Source organism: Loxodonta africana, chromosome 1, assembly GCF_030014295.1.
Source record: "Loxodonta africana isolate mLoxAfr1 chromosome 1, mLoxAfr1.hap2, whole genome shotgun sequence".
NCBI classification, from domain to species: Eukaryota; Metazoa; Chordata; class Mammalia; order Proboscidea; family Elephantidae; genus Loxodonta; species Loxodonta africana.
The window spans coordinates 165,612,892-165,635,459 of record NC_087342.1 but is presented as its reverse complement, the minus strand read 5'-3'; the positions used below and the strand labels follow the sequence as shown (position 1 = coordinate 165,635,459).

Genomic DNA, 22,568 nt, shown 5'->3' with positions numbered 1-22,568 from the left:
CCTCTAGTAAGTGAATTATCTAAAATATGAGCCAAAGATTGGCTTCTATGATATCGTAATAACTTTTGTTAGTCAGTGAATACCTCCTATAGCTATAGGTTTTAGGGAGAAAGGCAGATATATATGTAAAGATATCTTCAAAATTAATGGAGATATATGCTGCAATGACCACTATTCCCAGACAGCAGCAGTGGTCTTGGGTTTCAACAGATGGTCAAATTCCTGAGACAAAAGAGGCTTTATTCAGTACCAAGTTTACTTAGCTTGAAGAAAAGATAGAGGATTTTTAACAGAATAGTGGATGTTTTATGATTGTCCGGTACAGCTTCTGAACATCTTAATTATTCCACACTTGGACACGAGGGCCAAGACAGACACAGCTAAGTGGACGAGGAAATCCTAGAGAGCTTAGAGTGTCAGCTCTGGCATTCCTTAAGACTTTGGACCACATAGTCCCTTCAGAGGCACATGACTAGCCCCCACTCTCTAGTGCAGCTTTATCTCAACAATTATTAGTTACTTATCAATTCCAGGTTGTTCGATAAACAATCTCAACAACCAGACAGCTACATGGCAGCCTCGGCAGGATTCTCATTTATTTTGGATTTGATATATGGTACTCCTATATTTCAACTCATGGGAACTCCTGTGTGCAGAGTAGAATTGCACTCCATAGAGTTTTCAAGGCTGTGGCCTTTAGGAAGCAGATTACTAGGACGTTTTTTTCAAGGCACCTCTGCAAAGGTTCGAACTACCAACCTTTCAGTTAGTAGTCTAGCACTTACAAGTTTCAATTTGATAGCAGTCCCTGGTGACAAATGGTTAAGCCTCACCATGAGTAGGAATTATCACAATAGCAAGTGTTTTTGTTTTTCATATAACTGTACATTGCTTGAGTAAGTGTTACAAAAAGGATTAGACTGAGGGTCAAATTCTCAGGCACCCTTCATGTTAGAAGAAAGATGATAGGTCATTTAACCACTTCTTTCCAGATACTATTGAGTATACATGCTTGATTTCCTTGGAAATACATGAAGCCAGTACCTTTCTGCCATTGGCTCCCATAAAATGTTGTTTCTAATTTTCTTTAGAGGTATTATTTTTTCTTTATATAAAACCTATTCATATACAAGGCTAATAGGCTTTTTTTAGATTAGAAATGCCCCGAGGGCACACTCTTACATTATGTATCTTCTTTTCCCGGTATTGCCTAGTTTAGGAAAAAATAAAGTAGAAGGCAAGGGACTTTTGTTCTAATCATATCATTCACTAGCTCTGTGACACTAAGGAAATATGTTGGACCCTCTGGGCCTCTAATTCTTTTTTTATTGTACTTTGGATGAAAGTTTACAGAACAAATTAGTTTCTCATTAAACAGTTAGTACACATATTGTTTTATGACATTGGTTAACAACCCCACAACATATCAACACTGTCCCTTCTCAACCTTGGGTTCATTATTACCAGCTTTCCTGTCCCCTCCTGCCTTCTATGCCTTGCCCCTGGGCTGGTGTGCCCATTTAGTCTTGTTTTGTTTTATGGGCCTGTCTAATCCTCTTGGCTGAAGGGTGAACTTCTGGAGTGACTTCATTACTGAGCTAAAAGGGTGTCCAGAGGCCATACTCTCGGGGTTTCTGCCGTCTCTGTCAGGTCAGTAAGTCTGGTCTTTTTTTTTTTTGGTGAGTTAGAATTTTGTTCTACCTTTTTCTCCAGCTCTTCCCAGGACCCTCTATTGTGATCCCTGTCAGAGCAGTCAGTGGTGGTAGACAGGCACCATCTAGTTGCACTGGACTCAGTCTGATGCAGGCCGTGTAGATGTGGCCCATTAGTTCTTTGGACTAATCTTTCCCTTGTATGTTTAGTTTTCTTCATTCTTCCTTGCTCCCAAAGGGGTGAGACCATTGGAGTATCCTAGATGGCCACTCACAGGCTTTTAAGACCCCAGACACTACTCACCAAAGTAGAATGTTGAACATTTTCTTTACTAACTATGTTATGCGAATAGAGCTAGATGTTCCTCTAGTGAGCCTCTAATTCTTAGAGATTGACTAGATTATATTAATTAGGGATTGACTAGATAATAATAAAATCTATTTACAAATCTATGATTCTATATATATCTGAGGATAGCAAAACACCTCACACGGAGTATAACATTAGTTGGTCAGGAGATTTGAGATGTATTCTTTATAGGAGTATATATTTCTCTACTGTCAGTTTAAAAGAGAATACTCGGGATCGAGAGGTTAGACTGTGCCAGGTTGTGTTCTTGTTCTCTACTATTTTCACCCCTAGTTCCTATAAGAGGATTACATATTCCTATACATTGCCATGAACTTACAGGTCTTTCCTGTGGGAGGAATACATGTCCATTCCTGTTGTGAGGCTTGGCCATGTGAATTTGTTTGGAGTCAGAAATTTTCAGTAGAAGTGACATATGAGAGTTCTGAGGAAAACCTTAAGATTCATTGATTGTTTCTGAAGCTTATTTGAACTTTTCCATCTGCTACAAATCTAGCATGTACCCGGTATGGTTGATCCTATTGAAGACATATGAAGCAGAAGCACAACAAACTTGCAGCCTAGGTGTAATAAGAATGAAAAATGAACCTTTATTTTGAAAGTCACCAAAACTAGAGATGTCATCGATTAAAGGTTACTCATCACCTCCAGATTGTACAACTAAAAAAAAAAAAAAAGACAGAAAATCTCAACAACCAGCTTGCTACATAAAAACTGCCAGATAATATATTTCTCAAAGGAGATTTATGAACACACATCATTTCAAGGATATTTTAAACTTTGCTAATTTAACCTCCCCAAAATGTATGTACACGTATGTGGACACAATAATTTAGCCTGACATAAGAACATAGAAGAAATATTAATATTTGATATTTTTATATACCAACTGACTGTAAGTTAAATTTACACCTACTTTCTCATTCTGATTTGGATTCCCTGGGTGGTGCAAATGGTTCATTCTCTCAGCTGCTAAGCATAAGGTTGGAGGTTAGAGTCCATTCAGAGGCACCTTGGAAGAAATGCCTGGTGATCTACTTCCAGAAATTCAGTCACTGAAAACCCTATGGATCACAGTTCTACTCACACACATGGAGTCACTATGGGTTGGAATACACCAGATGGCAACAGAGTTTTCTGGTTCATTCTGGTTTAGTGTTCACTGAAATTCTGTATAGTAGATAATTAAAATAGGCAAACTCGTAATTAAAATTTGTCAGTGTCCTCATTTCACAAACTCTCTACCTCCATCCTCCTGAATTTTCATTGGTATTTTTATTGTTAATTGTTGATGATAAGACATGATTAGTAAGAGATTGTAATAAGGGGGTAGGCAATAAATTGAGTGTTTACTAGTTCTCAGAATTATTTCCCTGACTCCAAAATGTACTCACATTAACATAGAAAATAATTTTAAGTTAATCTTAGCAATAATTTTAAAATGACACATATTCCCTTCAGATATTTTTCCAGATTGGTTGGAAAAATACTTGATAAAATAGCTGTTTGTCAACTATCTCTTTAAATGTAAGTTTAATAGATTTTATTTATCATCTTGGAAACAGTTGCTTTACCAGCTTTTTTATAAAGATATTTACAAAAGAAACAATTAGATTTTGTATTTTAAAAAAGTTATAAGTAAAACTGTCATATCACATAGTATTTCTAAATACAAAACAGTATTTAGTGCTTAAAACTTTTGTTGGTAGCATGTAATTTTATAGGTATAATATAATCTTTCCCTCATGTGTTATTGCCTTATTAACGTATATTCTTCAGATATAATTTCAAATTTTATATTGCAACTATTACATGAAAAAGGCAAACAACTATATCATTTATTGTGATTAAAAAAAAAAAAAACCAAACCTGTTGCCATGGAGTCAGTTCTGACTCATAGCAACCCTATAGGACACAGTAGAACGGCCCTATGGGGTTTCCAAAGAGTGGCTGGTGGTTTTGGACTGCTGACCTTTTGGTTAGCAGCCAAGCTCTTAACCACACATGTCATCAGGACTCCATTTATTGTAATAGGTAGGATAAACCCTGCTCCCCAGCACCACCACCACAACCACCACCACACCAAAGGTGTCTACAGCCTAATTGCTAGAACCTGTGAATATATGAGGTTACATAGCAAAGGGAAATTAAGATTGCAGATGGAATTGAGTTTCATAATTAACTGACATTGGGATTTTATTCTGGAATACCTGACTGAGCCCACTGGAATCACAAGGGCACTTAAAAGTGGATCAGGGAATCAGAAGAGTCAGAGACATGACAGCATGAGAAGGACTTGATTAAAAATTGCTGGCTTTGAAGACTCAGGAATGGGGCATAAGCCAAGGAAAGCAGAAGGCCATCTGGAACCAGAAAAGGACAAGGAAATGGGTTGTTGATCCTCCAAAAAGGAATGCATCCTGCTGACAACTGATTTTAGCCCAGTGTATCAATGTCAGACTTACGATCTGTGGAACTGAGAAGCATAAATTTATGTGTTGTTTTAAGTTACTGAATTTGTTGTAATTTGTCATAGCAGACATAGAAAGCTAATAAATTTATCCTATAAATCTCATAGCCATTCTTGAATAGTATATATGTTCAAATTATACTGGGGTTGAAATTAGGAAAAAAAAAAAGGATAAGGAAAATGTTTTAACAAATAAAACGGAGATTACTCACTTATTATTTCACTAAAAAGCATCCCTCTCTTCACTGTTATGATCAGTCTTTAGTCATCTACATATGGCAAATTACAGCAATATAACAGGTGTAATTTAAACAATCTCCTAAATTCCAATTCATTCAGTAAGCTGTTACCAGATTCATTTTTCTCAAACTCTTATTTTATCATTTCATTTTTTTCTCTGAAATATTTGCTAGCTTTCTAATATACCTAAGTAATAAAATACATATGTTTTAATATAGTAGCTTAAACATCCAATATCTGGACTTACCTTTCCAATATCTCTTTTACTATTCTAAGAAGACAGTTTGCTCTTCCAGCTAATACAGTCTGATCACTAAAATCCAAACTTTTTTTTTTTAATTCTGCATATTGTTTGCTTTTCTTGAAACCAAACAACAGTTTTGCTTAACTAGCAAACTATGTCTTCAATATGATCTTTTAAGATCTATCTATATGGGATCAAATTGGCAACAATTCCAAAAATTAGATAGGAAACTGAGTGGGCAGTGAGTTTATGTTAATGGAGGAGTAACAACTCTGAAAAGGAGGGTGAGAAGGGTTGAACAACTCGAAGAATGTAGTCAACGTCCCTGAATTGTACATGTAGAAATTGTTGATTGGTTTATGTTCTCCTGTGTTTATGCTCAACAACAAAAATAAAATAAATTATATATATAAAAATTCTGATGCTTAAGGAACGATCTTCTTGGAGTTCGAATAGTCATTCATTTATTCATTCAACAAGTATATATGGAGGACTTATGACCTATTATAACAGCATAGATTCAAGAAAAGAAATATGAAAAGGATATGTGCTATGATCTCATTTTACAAAACAAGATATATAAAATATCAATTTCGCTATGATGTGATAAGGAAAATGAAGATATGTTCAGGAGCACAGTTGCAAGGTGTCTTAGTTCCTTAGTTTCTTAGTGCTACTGGAACAGAAAAACCACAATTTCATGTCATAAATTTATTTTCTCACAGTTTAGGCTTGAAGTCCGAATTCAGTGCGCGGGCTCTTTGTCAACTCTTGGGTAATGTCCTTGTCTCTTCTCAGTTTTTCTTCCTTGGTTCCTGGCAGATCTTCACGTGGTATGGCATTTATCTTTCCCCATCTGTACTTCCTTGCTTCTGTGCCTAATATGCTCTTTTTATATTCCAAAAATGGTTGGGTTTAAGACAAACTCTAAGTTGATATGGTCTCATTAACATAACAAAGAAAACTCTATTCCCAAGTAGAATTATATACACAGGTACACGGGCTAATTTCCAACACATATTTTGGGGGCACACAATTCAATCCATAGCAGAGGAGTAGAAGAGTCAAATTAGTTGATCTTTGAAAAGGACTTTGGATTTAGAAAAATGTAACAAAATGTTAGGAAAGAGTTGGGGAGGGAGTCCCAGGCTGAGAGATCATCAGAATTTGTTTGGGAAACTGAACATTGCAGAGGTGTTGAGGAATTTTTAAAAGATGATGATAAAACGTTTTGTAAAGGTCACATCAATAAGGGCCTTTTTTTGTCTGCTGAGGAATTTTAACGAGATAATAAGACGCTTTGGGACTATGGAAGAACCTTAAAAAAGAAAGTTATACTTTCAGGTTTGTAATTTACTCCTGCAGTAGTGTGGAGAGTCATTTGTTCAGGAAGACATACAGACAAGAGATCAGAAGACTGGTTTGGAGGTTGTTCCTCCCAAAGAAAGGAAAATATATAAAGATGTATGCTTCTTTATTAAAAAAAAAAAAAAAAATTTAAGGCATATTTAAATAGTGATGAAAGTAAATATTTTATTAAGGTATATGCAACACAGCTTTGTGATATTAAAATATCTATGGTTTATATTGGTGACAAAGTAACACGTATTGCTGATATTACTGTGATTTGTTAAATGGCAATTATAATGGAAAAAAAGTGCTAACATTTTGTTAAGAGATTACTGAAAATACAAATGTAATTTTTCCCATCCATTTTTAAGGATTCTCCAAATCTTGCCTGTAAACCTAAGGATAACGACCCTTTGATTAAAGTAGTCCTGGATTAATTGCCCTTAGATGCCTACCAAAAGAAAATATAATTATTCTCTTGAGAAACATAATATTTTTAGGCATCAAATTACACAGGAAATTTTCCACATTGAAAATTTGTACACTCAAACAAAAATGACCAGAGAACAATACAACCAACAACGACAGAAGGCATTTTCTTCTCATGTGCATTGGGATAGTCACCATGATAAACCATACTCTGGACCATTAAACAAACTTGTTTAGATAAGTTTAAGAGCTTATAGACCATGCAAAGCATGTTCTTAGGTTATAATTTAATTAAGCAAGAAATCAGTAGCAGAAAGATAAATAGAAAATTTTTATATAATTGGAAATTAAACAACAGACATCTATGCAACCCATCAACCAAAAGGAAGATGCAAAGAAAATTAAAAATATTTAAACTGAATATAAATGAAAATGCAAATAAGTTTGTGAGATGCAACTAAAGCAATGATTACAGAAAATTTATAGAATTTTTAAATAGAAAATAAGAAAAATATTTTTTAAAAAAGTGCAAATTAAATCCAAAGCAAGCAGAGGAAATGAAGTAATAAAGATTAGCTCAGAAATCAATGAAAATGAAAGCAGAAAAACAAAGAAAATATCAAAAACTAAAATCTGGTTCTTTGGGGGGGGGGGCGCGGAACCAAAAACAATGACAAATCACTAGCCAGAATAGCCAAGACAAAGAAGAGAGGAAACACAAATACCAATACCAGAAATTAAAGAGAGGATACAGCTACTGATCTCATGGACATTAAAAGAATAATGAAGGAATACTATAACTACATCTATTTCTATAAATTCAATAACTTAGCTAAAATGAAGCAATACTTGATAAGAACAAACTACAAAAACTCACTAAAGAAGAATAACCTGACCAGTCCTATATCTGTTAAATACATTGGATTTTTAGTTAAAACATCCAAAACAGAAAACCTCAGACCAGACAACTACACTGGTAAATTCTGCTAAATATTTAACAAATAAATAATATAAATTTTACATAATCTCTTTCAGGAAATGAAATGGAATAATTACCCTAATATCAAAACCAAATAAGGTCAGTAAAGTAAAAAAAAAAAACCTACAAACCATTAACCTTCATGAATACAAATGAAAAAATCCTCAGCAAAATATTAGCAAAATGAACTCACGTTTTTTAAATTTTAATAGGTATGTAGATTATTGATAGATAACTGCCATGAAGTTGATACCTATTCATAACAAACTTATGTACAACAAAAATGAAATGCGGTCTGGTCTTGTGCCATCCTCACTATCTCTGGCATGTTCTAATCTTCTCTGTGGCTGTTGTTCCAGTCCATCTCACTGAGGGTCTCTCGTCATCACTGGCCCACTACTTTACAAAAAAGGATGTCCTCCTCCAGTGATTGATCCTGCCTAATGACATGTCCAAAGCAAGCAAGTTGAACATTTTTCTGTTGTGACACATAAGATTTTCATTGGCTTATTTTTGAAAGTAGATTGCCAGGCCTTTTTTCCTAGTGTGTCTTAGTCTGGATCCCTGCTAAAACCTGTCCACTGTGAATGACCGTATTGGTATTTGAAATACTGGTGGCATAGCTTCCAACATCACAGCAACATCCAAGCCTCCAGAGTACAACAAACAGATGGTGATTATGGCTAACATCACAGTAATAGTTAACACATGTTGACATGAACACTCTGATCTGATGTGATGAGAAGAGCACATCAACTCTGTTATTTTTCCTCAAAATTATAACCTCAATCTAATCGAGAGAAAACATTAGACAAATCTAAATGAGAGATATTATACAAAATCTGACCACTACTCTTCAAAAATTGTCAGTCAAGAAAGATAAGAAAAAAACCAAGAAACTTACAGATTAGAGGAAACTAAGGATAACTAATGATTATATTCAAAGTGGTATTCTGCATTACGTCCTAGAGCTGAAATGGGATATCCATAGAAAAACTCATAATTCTGCATAAAGTCTGTAGTTAACAGTGGTTTCTCAATGCTAATTTCTTAGTGTTTATAAATGTACCTTGTTTATGTAAGGTGTTAACATTTGAGAAGCCAGGTGAAGCATATACAGGATCTCTCTGAACTATCTTTGCAATTACTTTGTATATATAAAATAATTTAACTTAAAAAAAAAAAACAGTTTCAATGAGTCAAAATTACCTGACGAAAGACCACGAAGGACACACACTAGGAGCAGGCATGTAAGGAATCTAGACAATGCAATCATCATACACAGACCTTAAAGTAAGCAAGGTTAATATTATCAAGGAAATAAAGAAAAAAAAAATCACAAATTTTGTCAAAGGGCTGGGAATATAAATATATAAATGTATATATACATATAGAGAGAGAGATCAGGTCATTATGTAAAAATTGGTGTTATGTGAAAATGAGCACCCAGAGTGAGGCAGCAGCAGCACACTCCTCCTCAAGCCATGTGAGATCCAGCAGCCAGGTAGGCACAGGGCCTAGTGATCAGTCTAAGCCGCAGCCCACCACCAGGTCATACGGCTTGATGCTGGCATCAGCCAAGGCAAGTGTTGCAGCCGTGAGCATGGCAGCAAGGTCCAAGCCTTCATCCTTGAGCAGCAATGCCGACACCTTGAGCTGTGCATGTGGGTAGCAACCCAGAAGCACAGCTAGCTCGGACCGCCTACAGTGCTAGCACCAGCTCTCGCTCCTTGCTGCCACCCAGGGGTGTGCGGCACTGGTGGCCCATGAAAGGCATACAGCAAAAATCACATAGCGGGCACCCGTGTGGCAGCTGGGGCCTTACTGCCCACCCTGGCTGGACCACCACCACACTTGCTGCTGTCAGCCTGGTGTGGGTCCAACAGGGAGCATAACATCTTGGTGCCGCCCACCTCCAGGCAGGCCAATCCCTTAGCCTAGATGAGCAACCTAGTGCATGTAAACAATAGATTATTTACTGTTGTCATAAATGTGAAATGCTGGATAATGAGATAGCCGATAAGAGAGGAGTAGGTGTGTGCCCACTCCTCACTTAGTGACATGGTTAGTTTTCAAAGACCAGGTCATTATAAGAAAATCAATGTTATGGAGTATGACTACATCAGATCACAAAATGGAGGATGATTACATCTTTACATAACTGCCAAATTACATCATTATGTCACTGCCAAACGTCTGAGAATTATGGCCCAGCCAAATTGGCACATAACCTTAACCATCACAGCCAGTGTTACTCTTGCCTTGCACCTCAGTGTTCAGTACTGCCACACATATATCATGAATGTGCAAAATATTTTGATAGATTTTTTGGTATTGTTGTAAATGCAAAATATCAGATAACGAGATAATAGACAAGTGAATGAGGAGCGAGTGTATATATATACATATATATATTTTAGAACATAAAATTAAAGTAACTGAAATTAAAGTTATCAAAGATCATGACATTGCTTTTTTGAAAACCACTTCTCTTCCATTTTAGTTGACTTTCCAGAGCATTTGAAGCTGTTGACCAACTATCTTCTATAGCTCTTACTGCTTCCTGTCATTTTTTTCCCACTTTGTCTTCCATTTTTCTGCTTGACCTCTAAAATCTGTGCTTCTGAAAACTTCCATTATGTTACTTCAGCTCTATATGCTCGAAATTTCCAAATTTGTGTTTTTTTGTCATCTTTATACAATTTCTAATTAGTTACCATTGAATGTGCACAATGTTTACCACACATCTGACAATCATTTTCTTATCAGAATTTTTATTACCTTACTTTTTGTATCATCTATTTTTTCCAAACAGCTCCTTGAGGACTTGTATTCCTTTGAAATCTCTGTAAATTTTAGTGCTGTAGTTGTTAGTAGACACTCAAAATGCATTGAACAAATACAGCTTTTATGAGAAGCCTTATTATGGCTGAGTTATTATGGTTGTCACATCCTCACAGTCCAAAAAAATACATAAGTATACGTAGCATTAGTAGTAATATCAGGTTTTTCAAAATTAATCTTTATTAATCTCTTTCATTTTGATGACATCATTCAACTTGATCATGTTTTAAAAATGGCTTACTTGGAATTAAAACGTCAGTTTTAAAACTCCTACTTTGCAAAGCAGAATTTTTTGATTTATGATCGTTAATCTTAAAGTTAAATAGGTTGTTTGTTTTCCTCGTGTTCATACATCTCATCCTTATAATTATTAAACGTGTTCAGAGATGCAAATGAAGAGTCTTTTTTCCACAAGCAACCCTTAATGATTATTTTTGCTCTAAAAGGTACTTTGGGAATGAAACACAGTTGCTTTGTGCTTACAGCCTGTTTGTCCTCTGAATTATTAGGTACCCACTTATGTAGCAGAAGAGGTAATATTCCTGATGATGCAATAAATAAGGCAATCTATGCTCTTACTACAGCATGTGTAAGTGGAATAGAAAGAATAATCAAGCTAACAAGACTATGTAATGATAAAATGAGATGACGTATATGAGTTTGCTTTTTAAATGGGAAGGCAAGACAGAAAAGCAAGATAATAGAAGCACAATTATTCTCATAACTTCTGTTTAGTGATGTATTTTAAAAACTACCCAAAAATTGTATTAAATGTTATAGATTGATAACAACTTTTAAAATATTTCACACTAGAGGAGACTCAAAGGAAAAGAGAGGAAGGGAATGAACAATGGAGTTTTCAGCGACAAAAGGGAAAGGAAGGTGACAAAGGAAAGAAACCAGGGAGCAGGAAAGAAGACTCCAGGTGTGAGATAGGAAGAGGTACAGAGCCTTTAGCCTTTCAAGGTGGGGAGAGGAAAGGGGGAAGATAGTTGATGTATGCATCATGTGTTTCATTATTTTTTATTAATTGTTTGTTTTAGTCACTGGGAAAAGAGAAACAAAAATTCATTGCTTACAGTTTGGAAGATTGTCAGTCAGCGACCTTCTTGTCAATGCTATATCTGTTCTTCTAATTAAAAAATCATGTAAACATTCCCTGGCAGATGAGCATCCCTTTGTGATATATTCCCTTACAGCCTCCTTTAAATATAGGGCAATTAAAACAACAAGGTGAAACTATGATGAAATTTTTGACATATATAACCTATAAAAAAGGGATTTTTTTCCACAGAAAAAGAGTCTTAAAAATGGGTTTCTATATACATTCAATTTTTAAAGGCCTCTGAGTCACAGATATTTTAATATGTAATCCAAGCAATGGATAATATCTTTTAAAGTTTCTCACTTGAATACATGTATTAACAGACTTATCAAAAAAATAATTACCTATTTTTCTCAACTTAAATGACTTCATTGTCACATTTATTTATTTAATTTGTCAGGAAAATAGCTTCATACATGTCATTAGATAGAAATCCAGTTTTAAGTGCTATTATCATCATCATCATTATTATTTTGCACACACTTTTATAAGCCTATATGTGCTAGACTATTGTAAGTGGATTAAAAATAGTAACAAATTTAATTTCCATAACAAACCTATGAATTTGGTACTATTACTATCCTCATTTTCTTTTTTTTAATAATGCAGTTGAGAAACAGAGAGAGCAATAAACTTATTAAAGGTCATTTATCCAAGGTCAAACCCAAGCCTTCTGAATCCAGAGCTTGTGTACTTAACCGCGATTTGCCTGCAGTTACTTGAACTGCTATTTTTACCCTATACATTTGAATTTGGGCATGATTCTGTACATTGCAATTAACTTTACTGATCTAAATGTACATTCTTATTAATGTCATACTCTTTAATTACTGCAACAGTCTGAATGTCTGATGGTATGTTTCTCCTCTATTTTTCATCACCAATTTAATATAAACTGATGGTCGATTTTATGTGGACATATAATCTAGAAGATGGTTTTCTATGGCTCCAAACTTGGCAAGGTGTTATTTTCTTTTATATTTTGCCATCTACTGTGCCTTCAAACACACTTGGTTAAATCTCCGTTTTTTTTCCCCCCGTTGGTGAAATCCCTTGCAGGATCCACAGCTTTCTGGTCACTTCATCACTTTCAGCTATAAGAACACAGGTTTGGGTATTACAAATTCTAATCCATCCAATTTAAAAATCTAATCTTGCATTCAAGTCAAAGCTTCTTCCCTAACAAGACCCCATTTCCTGCCCATGTCAGTTAAGCCACAACGTCCTGCTCTGAAATTTGTAAGGAGCCCGGGTGACACAGCGGTTAAACACTCACCTGCTAACCAACTCCATGGGAGAAAGATGTGGCAGCCTGCTTCAGTGAAGATTACAGCCTTGGAAGCTCTATGGGACAGTTCTACTCTGCCCTATAGGGTTGTTGTGAGGAAGAATCCACTAGAAGACTTTGGGATTGGCTGGTCTGGGTTCTTCTGTTTTACTTGGTCCCCTTTCTACCCATTCTATTGTGCTACCCCTGGCTCCACCAGAACCCCAAGACAGTAAAGCATGATGGGAAGAAAAGTTTTACGGGATGTGTGCTAGTTGTAATCTTTTTTTTTTTTTTTGATTGTGCTTTAAGTGGAAGTTTACAACCCAAGGCAGTCTGTCATACAAAAACTTATATACACCTTGCTATACACTCCTTGGAAACTCTATGGGGCAGTTCTGCTCTGTCCTATAGGGTCGCTGTGAATTGGAATCGACTCGACAGCAGTGGGTTTTTTTAATATACTCCTAGTTGCTCTCCCTCTGAGATTGCACACTCCTTCCCTCCACTCTCTATTTTCATGTCCGTTCGGCCAGTTTCTGACTCCCTCTGCCCTCTCATCTCTTGTCCATACAGGAGCTGCCCACATAGTCTCATGTGTCTACTTGATCCAAGAAGCTAACTCTTCACCAGTATCTTTTTCTAACCCATAGTCCAGTAGAATCCCTGTCTGAAGAGTTGCCTTTGGGAGTGGTTCCTGTCTTGGGCTAACAGAAGGTCTGGGGGCCATGACCCCTCGGGTCCCTCTATTCTCAGTCAGACAAGTAAGTCTGGTATTTTTATGAGAATTTGAGGTCCGCATCCTACTTCACTCCTGTTCCCTCAGGGGTTCTCTGTTGTGTTCCCTTTCAGGGCAGTTATAGGTTGTAGCCAGACACCATCTAGTTCTTCTGGTCTCAGGCTGATGTAGTCTCTGGTTTATGTGGCTCTTTCTGTCTTCTTAGGGTCATAACTACCTTGTGTCTTTGGTGTTCTTCATTCTCTTTTGCTCTAGGTGGGTTGAGACCTATTGATGCATTTTGGCCTCTTGCTAGCTTTTATGACCCCAGAGGCCACTCTCCAAAGTGGGATGCAGAATGTTTTCTTAAAAGATTTTATTATGCCAATTGACTTAGATGTCACCTGAAACCATGGTCCCCAAACCTCCACCCCTATTACTCTGGCTTTTGAAGCATTCGGTTTATTCAGAAAACTTTTTGTTTTTGGTTTAGTCCAGTTGTGCTGCCCTCTCCTGTACTTATGTTGTCTTTCCCTTCACCTAAAATCGTTGTTATTTACTATCTAGTTAGTGAAAACCCCTCTCCCTCCCCACTCTCGTAGCCATAAAAGAATATTTTCTTCTCTTTTTAAACTATTTTTCAAGTTCTTATAATAGTGGTCTCATACAATATTTGTCCTTTTGCAACTGACTAATTTCACTCAGCATATGCCTTCCAGATTCCTCCATGTTATGAAATGTTCCACAAATTCATCATTGCTCTTTATCAATGCGTAGTATTCCATTGTGTGATTATACCATGATTTATTCATTCATCTGTTGATGAGAACCTTGATTGCTTCCATCTTTTTGTTATTGTAGACAATGCTGAAATGAACATGGGTGTGCTTATATCTGTTCATGTAAAGGCTCTTATTTCTCTAGGATATATTCCAAGGAGTGGGATTGCTGGATCATATGGTAGTTCTATTTCTAGCTTTTTAAGGAAGCACCAAATCAATTTCCAAAGTGGTTGTACCATTTTACATTCTCACCAACAGTGTATAAGTGTTCCAATCTCTCCACAACCTCTCCAACATTTATTATTTTGTGTTTTTTTGGATTAATGCCAGCCTTGCTGGAGTGAGATGGAATCTCATTGTAGTTTTGATTTGCATTTCTCTAATGGCTAATGACCGTGAGCATTTCCTCATATATCTGTTAGCTACTCGAATATCTTCTTTAGAGAAGTGTCTGTTCATATTCTTTGCCCACTTTTTAATTGGGTTGTTTGCTTTTTGTAGTTGATTTTTTCAGTATCAAGTGGATTTTAGAGATCAGATGCTAATCGGAAATGTCACAGCTAAAAATTTTTTCCCAGTCTGTAGGTAATCTTTTTATTATTTTGGTGTAGTCTTTGGAAGAGCATAAGTGTTTGATTTCTAGGAGCTCCCAGTTATCTAGTTAGTAATATTTTGTGTACTGTTTATGCCATGTCTTAGGACTCCTAGTGTTGTCCCTATGTTTTCTTCCATGATCTTATATTTAGGTCTTTGATCCATTTTGAGTTCACTTTTGTGCATGGTGTGAAGTATGGGTCTTGTTTCATTTTTTGTAATTGGATACCCAGTTATGCCAGTACCATTTTTTAAATGGACTGTCATTTCCGCATTTAACTGACTTTGGGCCTTTGTCAAATATCAGCTGCTCGTATGTGGATGGATTTATGTCTGGATTCTCAATTCTGTTCCATTGTTCTATGTTATTTGTTGTTGTACCAGTACCAGGCTGTTTTGACTACTGCGGCGGTATAATAGCTTCTAAAATCAGGTAGAGTGAGGCCTCCCACTTTGTTCTTCTTTTTCAGCAATACTTATCTGGGGCCTCCTTCCCTTCCATACGAATTTGGTGATTTGCTTCTCCATCTCATTAAAAAATGTCATTGGAATTTGGGTAGGAATTGCGTTGTACTCTATAGACGGCTTTTGGTAGAATAGATGTTTTTACAATGTTAAGTCTTCCTATCCATGAGTAAGGTATGTTTTTCCACTTATGTAGGTCTCTTTTGGTTTCTTGCAGTAGTGTATAGGTCTTTTACACCTCTGGTAAGATTTATTCCTAAGTATTTTATCTTCTTGGAAGCTACTGTAAAAGGTATTGATTTCGTGATTCCTTCTTCAATGTTCTTTTTGTTGGTGTAAAGGAATCCAACTGATTTTTGTATGTTTATCTTGTATCCTGATTTCTGAACTCTCCTATTAGTTTCAGTAGTTTTCTTGAGGATTCCTTAGGGTTCTCTGTGTATAAGATCATGTCATCTGCAAATAGAGATACTTTTACTTCTTCCTTACCAATCTGGATGCCCGTTATTTCTTTATCTACCCTAATTGCTCTGACTAACACCTCCAGCACAATGTTGAATAAGAGTGGTGATAAAGGGCATCCTTGTCTGATTCCCAGTCTCATGGGGAATGCTTTCAGACTCTCTCCATTTAAGATGATGTTGGCTGTTGGCTTTGTCTAATTGCTGTTTATTATGTTGATGAATTTTCCTTCTATTCCTATTTTGCTGAGAGTTTTTATCATGAGTGAGTGTTGAACTTTGTCATATGCCTTTTCTGCACCAATTGATAAGATCATGTGGTTCCTATCTTTTGTTTTATTTATATGATGGATTACATGAATTGTTTTTCTAAAGTTGAACCATCCCTGCATATCTGGTATGAATCCTACTTGGTTATGGTGAATCATTTTTTTGGTATGTTGTTGAATTCTATTGGCTAGAATTTTATTGAGGATTTTTGCATCTAAGTTCATGGAGGATATAGGTCTGTAATTTTCTTTTTTTTTTTGTGGTGTCTTTATCTGGGTTTGCTATCAGGGATATGCTGGCTTAATAGAATGAATTTGGGAGTATTACATCCTTTCCTATGCTCTGAAATACCTTTAGTAGTAGTGGACTTCTCTGAAAGTTTGGTAGAACTCTGTAATGAAGCTGTCTGGGCCAGGGCTTTTTTTTTGTTGGGAGTTTTTAAATTACTTTTTCAATCTCTTCTTTGTTATGGGTTTATTTAGTTGTCCTACCTCTGTTTGTGTTAGTTTCAGTAGGTAGTGTGTTTCTAGAAAGTCATCTATTTCTTCTAGGTTTTCGAATTTGTTAGAGTACAATTTTTCATAGTAATCCGATACGATTCTTTTAATTTCAGTTGGGTCTCTTGTAATATCATCCATCTCAATTCTTATTTGGGTTTTTTGCCTTCTGTTGTTCTTTTGTCAGTTTGGCCAATGGTTTATCAATTTTGTTAATTTTTTCAAAGAACCAGCTTTTGATCTTGTTAATTCTTTCAATTGTTTTTCCACTCTCTATTTCATTTAATTCTACTCTAATTTTTATTATTTGCTTTCTTCTGGTGCCTGAGGTTTTTTTCGTTGCTATTTGTTCAATTTGTAGGGAGAATTCTTTGATTTTGGTCCTTTCTTCTTTTTGTGTGTGTGCATTTATTAATATAAATTGACCTCTGAGCACTGCTTTCACTGTGTCCCGAAGTTTCTGATAGGAAGTGTTTTCATTCTCATTGGATTCTATGCATTTCTTTTTTCCATTCTTGATGTGTTGTATAACCCAGTCATTTTTGAGCAGGGTATTGTTCAGTTTTCAAGTGTCTGAATTCTTTGCCTGCTTTTTCTGTTATTGATTTCTACTTTTATGGCCTTGTGGTCAGAGAAGATGCTTTGTAATATTTTGATGTTTTGGATTCTGCTGAGGCTTGCTTTATGACCTAATACGTCGTCTATTCTAGAGAATGTTCCATCTGCACTAGAAAAGAAAAAAAAGTATACTTGGCTGCTGTTGGGTGGAGTGTTCTGTATATGTCTATGAGGTCAAGTTGGTTGATTGTGGCATTTAGATCATCTGTGTCTTTATTGTGCTTCCTTCTAAATGTTCTGTCCTTCACCAAAGGTGGTGTGTTGAAGTCTCCTACAATAATTGTAGAGCTGTCTATTCACTTTTCAATGGGGATAGTGTTTGTTTTATGTATCTTGCAGCCCTGTCATTGGGTGCATAAATATTTAATGTGGTTATATCTTCCTGGTATATTGTCCCTTTAATCAGTATATAGTGTCCTTCCTTATCCTTTGTGGTAGATTTAACTTTTAATTCCATTTTGTCAGAAATTAATATTGCCACTCCAGCTCTTTTTTGATTGTTTTTTGGTTGATACATTTCTTTCCATCCTTTGAGTTTTAGTTTGTTTGTGTCTCTAAGTCTAAGGTGTGTCTCTTATAGGCAGATTGTGTTTTTTAACCCATTCTGCCACTCTCTGTCTCTTTATTGGTACATTTAGTCCATTAACATTCAGTGTAATTATGGATAGGTATGAGTTTAGTGCTTTCATTTTGATGTCTATGTTTGTGTGCTGTTGACAGTTTCCTTTTCCCACTTAATTTTTTGTGCTGAGTAGTTTATCTTAAACATTGTCTTTTCCTCTTATTCATTGTAGTTGATTTTGTTTCTGCTGAGTCTCTTATATTTCTTTTATTTTATTTTGGTGAGTAGGACTGTTAGTCTCCTTTGTGGTTACCTTTATATTTGCCCCTATTTTTCTAAGTTTAAACCTAACTTTTATTCCTTTATATCACCTTGTCTTCTTCTCCATATGAAAGACCTGTGGCTACATTTCTTACTCCCTGTTTATTGTTTTAATGCTGTCTTGTTTTACGTAATGACATCTCTGTTTCCCTGTTTTGATCGTTTTTCTTAAACTTGATTTATTTTTGTTATTTCCCTATCTGAGTCGACATCTGATTGCTTTGTCCAGTGTTCTAGTCTTGGGCTGATATCTGATATTGATTTTCTAACCAGAGAACTCCCTTTTATATTTCTTGTAGTTTTGGCTTGGTTTTTACAAATTCCCTAAACTTATGTTTATCTGGAAATGTCCTAATTTTGCCTTCATTTTTGAGAGACTGCTTTGCTGGCTATACGATTCTTGGCTGGAATTGTTTTCTTTCAATGGTTTATAAAAGTCATCCCACTGCCTTCTTGCCAGCATGGTTTCTGCTGAGTAGTCCGAGCTTATTCTTATTGACTGTCCTTTATAGGTGCCTTTTTGTTTATCCCTTTCTGCTCTTAAAATTCTCTCTTTATCTTTGGTTTTGGCAAGTTCGATTGTAATATGTCTTGGTGACTTTCTGTTAAGATGTACCTTATGTGGAGTTTGATGAACATCTTGGATAGATATCTTCTCATCTTTCACAATATCAGCAAAGTTTTCTGCCAACAAATTTTTAAACAATTCTCTGTATTTTCTGTTATCCCTCGCTGTTCTGGTATTCCAATCACTCGTAGGTTATTTCTCTTGCTAGAGATCCCACAGGATTCTTAGGGTTTCTTCATTTTTTTAAGTTCTTTTATCTGATTTTTCTCCAAATATATTGGTGGCAAGTGCTTTATCTTCACTCTCACCAATTCTGCCTTCCACTTGCTCAATTCTGCTCTTCTGACTTTCTATTGCGTTGTCTAACTCTGTAATTTTATTGTTAAGCTTCTGAATTTCTGATTGCTATCAACCTAGGGATTCTTGCAGCTCATTAAATTTTTCATTATATTCTTGAATAACCTTTTTTAATTTCTTCTACTGCTTTATCTGTGTGTTTCTTGGCTTGTTCTGTGTATTGTTTGATATCCTTCCTGATCTCGTTCCTGATATCTTGAAGAGTTCTGTATATCAATCTTTTGTATTCTGTCTCCAGTAATTCCATGATTGCACCTTCATCCAGAAGATCCCTTGGTACTTTTTTGAGAGCAAGTTGAAGCGAACATGGTCTGCTTCTTTATGTGATTTGATATTGATTGTTTTCTCCGAGCCATCTATGAGTTATTGTATTAGTTTATTTTATGTTTGCTTACTATATCCTAGCTTCTTGATTCATTTTGATATGTCCAAATAGGTTGCTTGAGGGATTATTTCCACCTTTGAAGCTCTAATGTCCACCAGATGGCTAGAGCTGTTACCAGGTATGTAAGCCTAGAAGTGCATTCACTTCTCTTTTGTGGATTCAGCTCAGGTGTCCAGGTAGCTGGTAATCAAGTGTGTGGTACAGGTTCTGTCCTACAGTCTTAGAGGTGCAGACGTGATTGGTATAGGTACCGGTGTCTGGTTGCAGCAGGAGGTTACGCTGTGAAGAAGCCAGGGGGCTTGCAACTGTCCCCCAAGTGTCTGTGAGGAAAGCATGTCCCTGTTCCATATAGTGCACAGGTGGGTGGTTTCTTCAGTTGGACCATGGGCACCCAATGCTTTGGTTTTAAGAACTGGGATGTACCAGTTATCCTTGGAGCCTTGTTGTGGGTGGCTGGGTGACCTGAGTGGAACCACCAGTCCTTATGCCCATGATGTGGGTAGGCGAGGACGCTTTTTAATGGGAAAGTGCTGTCAAACATCAAACACCCACCTCTCCACCACACAGCTGAAAGAGTTGGACTTTTCCAACAAGTGTCTGTTCTCCTGAAATAGGCCCACACAGGTCCATGCAGGGGGAAAACGTATTCAGAGTCCATGGACCATTTATACCTGGACAGGAACTGCTTCTGTCCTGAGCTCCCCAGGTTAGTGGAGCCGGCAGAATATTTTTTCCCAAGTTGTGAATTTATTCCTTCTTCAAGGCAGAGAGAATGGCTCAGGATGCACAGCAGGAGCTCTCTCAGGCCCAGGGAAATCGACAGCCACTGAAGCCAGCTTGGGGGCTGGGGGCAAGGTAAAATAATGACAAGTACTTAGCTTTTGTCGAGAGCACCATTCTTCTCTGGTTTGGGAGGTGTGAGTAGGATGTGCAGCTGGCTGTTTCTCCCTGAGGAAACTGTGGCTGAATGCTCCCACTAGCCCACCACAGCCTGAGGGATCCTGGTGATTCAGGTCAGGCAACTCCTCTCCGTTTCTGAACTGTCTCTTCCTCCCCCTGCCGCTCAGTCTGATTTCTAACTTTGCCATTGAAGTTCAGGGCTTGTAGCTTGTCATAAATGTAATCATTTCTCTTGTTTTTTCAGGTCTTTGTGGTAAGAGGGTTCGCTGGAAGCTTCTGACTACTCTGCTGTCTTGGCCCCACCTCCTGTAATCTGTCTTTTGGTGCAGTCTATGTTGTAGATGACATTACAACAGCACATGTCAACTAAAACTTTTCTTCCATTTCCTCTTTACTGCCTTGGGGTTCTGGTGGAGCCAGGCATAGCACAAGCTGTCTTTTGATGCCCTGAACGTTGCAGTTAAGGAGCCCTGGTGGTGCAGTGGTAAAGCACTCAGCTGCTAACTGAAAGGTTGGTGTTTCGAACCTGCCAGCCATTCTGTGGGAGAAAGATGTGTCTGTCTACTTCTGTAAAGATTACAGCCTTGGGAACCCTAGGAGACAGTACTACTCTGTTTGTAGGGTTGCTATGAGTTGGAATGGACACAAGGACAATGAATTTTGTTTGGTATTATGTTGCAGATGGGCACCTGCTGGCTCATTCTTGAGGTACACTAGAGGGATAAGATCCCTCCCTACTTCCTCCACACACACCCACACATGAGACCTCCAAACCATGCCTTTTCCTGACACTGGCAATGAGATCTTCAGCTGGCTCTCAGTCCTTGCAACTGTAGTACAATCCTGGGATTCTCATCCTCTGAGTAGATTATTTTTTCAAATCCACTTTCTGTGGCTACCTTCTGGCCCAGAAGAAGACTCACATATTCTTGTCTTCCGATCCTTGTAAGAGTTGTTTTTCCCACTGTGGAGCACTATATATAGTATCAGTTCAAGTCTACATTAGCACTCTGTAATCAACCACATCATATTTCTCCAGTGAAATAAGAACTGCATTTTCAGAGCTGTTTAAATGTTAGAAATGATGATACAAGATTATAGACGGGTAATACATTATTCATGATCATGGATTCAAGAGAAATCCTTTGAGAATATCTTAAGATTTATCTTTGATATTATAGTATGGGGTTATTTAGGGTCAAATGGCTCTTTTCAAGAAATTGATCCAAAGACATGTACTTTATTGTTCTCCTCTCTGTGTAAACTTTTCTATATCATATTCTATCAAATTGTTGATTTTTATGTATGTTCGTCTACATATTTTTGAACCATAGTATTATAGGAAGTACTCCTCTTTAAAGAAAACATATCAACACATTTTTAAAATCCTACACATTTTGTCCCTCCACTCATGCTTCTTCACAATATTGAAAATTCCAAAAGGTTTGTTTTAAATTATGATCCACCTTAAAAGTACACAATGGTAAAACTCATTCCCTAGTTTAAATATCAAGCCTTTGCATGTTAGCTAACATTTCTGCTCATTGTTTTATAATAAAGATTACAGCCATAACCATTTCACTAACTTCTATTTTCTTGGTTGTTTACGAAAGTAGAATATGAAAGATTAAAGATTTAATAAGGCTGCTTTCCTCCCTCACCCGATATTTTAAAATGTGTACATACCAATGATTTTTGACCTATGAAGTAGTAAATATGTCCCAATTATTTTAATAATCTTTCCTTTGGAAGAAACCCCCCCCCAAAAAAACCCACTGCTGTCTAGTCGAAGACCTATGATAAATTTATCCAGCCAAAACTTCCTAAACAATATATTTTACCGTAGTCCCCAAACTCATTGCTTGATTTCATTCTCTGTTTAACTTTGAGCAAACTCTTTTCCCCCCTTTATTGAAACTTTCTCTCTTTTAATGTTGTTGGCCCTACAGAACTGGTAAAGGGAGGCACAGAGACATAGTACCCTATAGAAAAAGAACAATAGATTTGGTGTCTAAATGAGTTTGCCTCTTAACTGTGCAACTTATTAGCCAGGTTGACTTAGGCAATGTACTTAAATTCTAAAAAATCAGTTTCCCTAGGTAAGATATGATTCCCAATTT

General features: G+C 36.6%; 1 pseudogene; it reads right to left on the bottom strand.

Annotated features, from left to right (window-relative positions):
• Positions 1-9,162: 9,162 nt before the first annotated feature.
• On the bottom strand, positions 9,163-19,896 carry LOC100670666 (exosome complex component MTR3-like; annotated as a pseudogene).
• Between the last annotated feature and the right edge of the window lie 2,672 nt (positions 19,897-22,568).